The sequence below is a fragment of the Trichechus manatus genome, unplaced genomic scaffold, assembly GCF_000243295.1.
Source record: "Trichechus manatus latirostris isolate Lorelei unplaced genomic scaffold, TriManLat1.0 scaffold00194, whole genome shotgun sequence".
NCBI lineage: Eukaryota > Metazoa > Chordata > Mammalia > Sirenia > Trichechidae > Trichechus > Trichechus manatus.
Window position 1 is genome coordinate 2,119,025 of NW_004444130.1, and position 4,326 is coordinate 2,123,350.

The window sequence follows — 4,326 nt, forward strand, 5'->3', positions numbered from 1 at the left end:
GGGGCCATGCTTTCTGGTGTTCCTCCAGTCTCAGTCAGATCATTAAGTCTGGTCTTTTTACTAGAATTTGAGTTCTGCATCCCACCTTTCTCCTGCTCCATTAGGGACTCTCTGTTGTTCCCTGTCAGGGTGGTCATTGGTGATAGCCAGGCACCATCTAGTTCTTCTGGTCTCCAGCTGATGGAGTCTCTGGTTTATGTGGCCCTTTCTGTCTCTTGAGCTAATACTTTCCTTATGTCTTTGGTGTTCTTCATTCTCCTTTACTCTAGGTGGGCTGGGACCAATTGATGCATCTTAGATGGCCGCTCACTAGCTTTTAAGGCTCCGGACACCATTCACCAAAGTAGGATGCAGAACATTTTCTTAATGAACTTTGTTATGCCAATTGACCTAGGTGTAAGGGAAGCTTCTTAAAAGAGGTAGGTTTAAAATTAAAGTACATGAGCCCTGGTGGTGCAATGGTTAAGAGCTCAGCTGCTAACTGAAAGGCCAATGGTTCGGAGCCACCCAACAGCAACATGGGAGAAAGACCTGCAATCTGCCCCCGTAAAGTCTATGGCCTCCCGTAAAGAAACCCTATGGGGCAGTTCTACTCTGTCTTATACGGTCCCTATGTGTCAGAATCAACTCAATGGCACCTAACAGCAAGGTCGGTGACTCAGGCTTTAGGGCAGGTTTAAAAAGCAGAAGTAGACCATTCACCCTTCCATCTACCTTCAGGCTTAGTCCCATCCTCATATTATCCCAAATCTGTTCCCTCTATTAAGAGGGTTGCCAGACAAAATACTGGGATAAACAGTTAATTTTGAATTTCAGGTAAACAACAAATACTTTTAGTATAAATATGTCACAAATAACTTTTTAGTATAAGTATATCCTAAATATTGCATGAGCCATACTTATACTGAAAAGTTATTGTTTATCTGCAATTCAAAATTAACCAGTTGTCTTAGTCATCTAGTGCTGCTATAACAGAAATACCAAAAGTGGATGGCTTCAACAAAGAGAAATTTATTCTCTCACAGTCTGGTAGGCTACAAGTCCACATTCAGGGCGTCAGCTCCAGGGGAAAGCTTTCTCTGTTGGCTCTGGAGGAAGGTCCGCATCATCAATCTTCCCTTGGTCTAGGAGCTTCTCTGTGTAGGAACATCAGGTCCAAAGGACACGCTCTGCTGCCGGCACTGCTTTCTTAGTGGTATGAAGTTCCCATGTCTCTCTGCTTGCTTCTCTCTTTTACATCTCAAAAGAGATTGGCTTAAGACACTATCTAATCTTGTAGCCCTCATCAATATAACTGTCACTAATCCATTTTATTACATCATAGTGATAGCATTTACAACACATAGGGAAATCACATCAGACGATAAAATGGTAGACAATCATACAATACTGGAAATCATGACCTAGCCAAGCTGACAAACATTTTTGAGGGACAGAATTCAATCTATGACACCAGGCATCCTGTATTTTTACTTGCTAAATCTGGCAACCCTATGATAATAATGGAGGTAGCTCTTTCTGAGTGCTCACTACTATATGCTAGGCCCAGGGCTAAGGCCTTTACATTCATTGAATCCTCACAAAAATTTTATGGGACCATAAAATCTCATTTTGTCAATGAGGAATCAAGGCCCAGAAAGGGTAAGAGACTTGTCCAAGGTCATACAGCTTGTAGGAAGTGCAGCAGGAATTCAAACTCAGCCTGCTGGCGACCACCCACATGCCCATAGGAGTCAGGGAGCTTTTACCAGCTGAGCAGTGGGCTCAGCACTCACACACAATCATCTCATCTATCCCTCACTGGACTCTGCAAGATACAGACCATTGTTCCCATTTAACAGATGCGGAAACCAAGGCTCAAAGAGGTTGCATCGGCCAGCAGCAAAGCCAGCTCCAAAATTCAATCTCTGACTTGGTTCTGTTCCATCCCTCTCCCTCTCCCTTCTGGTTAGGGGAAATGGCCACAGGTAGATGGCATAAGAGGAAAGTAGGTATGATTTAGGGGGCTTCTCCATTTTGGTATCCATGGCATCCCCCACAGAATGCACCAGAAGGGCTGGCCCTGACCCTCAGAGGTTCCCACGCAGGCAGGCAGAGCCTCACTCAGAGAACGTGGGTGTGTTCACATTACCGCCTGTGTGAAGTCACCCCAGAATCAGTCACTATCCAGACGGGGCAGGAGGGCTCTCAGCCCAGGCCACCACCTGCTGTTCCTCCTCCCCTGTCTCTCCCTGTGATTTCCCTGCTGTTACAGCTTAACTAGGAACATTAACTTAACTGTAACTTTTTGTTGTCCTTAGTATTTTGTTTTTCTTGGGTTTGTTGTTGTTGTGTTCTGTCGAGTTGATTCTGACTCACAGCAACCCCACATGACAGAGTAGAGCTGCCCCATAGGTTTTCTCAGCTGTAATCTTCACAGAAACAGATTACTAGGTCTTTCTCCCGCAGAGCTGCTGGGTGGGTTCGAACTGCCGATCTTTAGGTTAGCAGCTGAGCACTTACCCTATGCGCCATCAGGGTTCCTTTTTATCGAGGTATAATTTATATGCAGTAAAATTCATCTGTTTTAGTGTACAATTCTATGAGTTTTGACAAATGCATAGAGTCATGTAACTACTACAATAATCAAGATACAAAACATTTCCATTCCAATGAAAAACTGGGCAACGGACTTAAATAGGCATTTCTCCAAAGAAGATATTCAAATGGCCAATAAGCACATGAAAACATGTTCAACATCATTAGTCATTAGGGAAATGCAAATCACAATGAGATACCACTTTACACCCACTATAATAAAGAAAAATGGAAAAATAACAAGTACTGGTGAGTGTCTTAGGCTGTGTTCTCTAGGGAACCAAAAACAGTGAAGTGTATACATATAGAAAAAGACAGAGAGGTTTATCTCAAGGAAATGTCTCACGTGGTTGCAGAGGCTGGCAAGTCCCAAGTCCGTGGCTCAGGTGTCAGGCTGGAGGCTTCTCCTGACTCACACAGCTGCAGGGGCTGATGAATCCAAGATCGGCAGGTAAGACGGCAGGCTGCTGGCCCAGGCTGCAGAGGCCAATGAATCCCAAGATCAGTAGGTAATATGGCAGGCCACTGGCTTAAGTCTCAAGAACTGGAGGTCAGATGATGATAAGCCAGATGCAGGATCCAGAGCTTGCAAAAGCCAGCAAGCTTTGCCAGAACGTCCATATATACTGGAAGCAGATGACACCCCCGAGGAAACCTCCCTTTCAACCGATTGGCAGATCACACCATGGAGGTAATTACATTATATCACAAAATGGAGGATAACTACATCATTACATAATTGCCAAATTACACCATTACATAACTGCCAGACTACATCATTACATAACTGCCAAACCACTGAGAATCATGGCCCAGCCAAGTTGACACACAACCTTAACCATCACAGTGAGGATGTAGAGGAATTCAAACCCTTGTATATTGCTGGTAGGAATGTAAAAACCAAATCTGTTGCTGTTAGGTCGATTCCAACTCATAGCGACCCTATAGAACAGAGTAGAACTGCCCCATACGGTTTGAGAGGCTGTAAATCTTTACAGAAGCAGACCGCCACATCTTTCTCCCACAGAGTGGCTGGTGGGCACGGACTGCTATCCTTTCAGTTAGCAGCCAAATGATTAACCACTGAGCCACCAGGACTCCTTGTAAAACGGTACAACCACTGTGGAAAACCGTTTGGTGGTTCCTAAACAAATCAAACATAAAATTATCATATGACCCAGCAATTTCATTCTTAGGTATTGTCATGGATTGAATTATGTCCCCCTAAAAATGTGTGTATCAATTTGGCTGGGCCATGATTCCCAGTATTGTGTGGTTGTCCTCCATTCTGTGATTGTAATTTTATGTTAAAGAGGATTAGGGTGGGATTGTATAACACCCTTACTAAGGTCACATCCCTGATCAAATGTAAAAGTAGTTTTCTTAGGGTGTGGCTTGCACCACATTTTATCTTACAAGAGATAAAAGGAAAGGTAAGCAAGCAGAAAACTGGGAACCTCATACCACCAAGGAGTGCTGGGAGCACAGCGTGTCCTTTGGACCTGAGGTTCCTGCACAGAGAAGCCCCTGGACCAAGGGAAGACTGATGACAGGGACCTTCCTCCAGAGTTGACGGAGAAAGCATTCCCCTGGAGCTGACATCCTGAATTTGAACTTGTAGCCTACTGGACTATGAGAGAATAAACTTCTCTTTGTTAAAGCCATCCACTTGTGGTATTTCTGTTAGAGCAGCACTAGATAACTAAGAGAAATGAGAACAGAAATTCAAACAAATGTATGCACATGCAT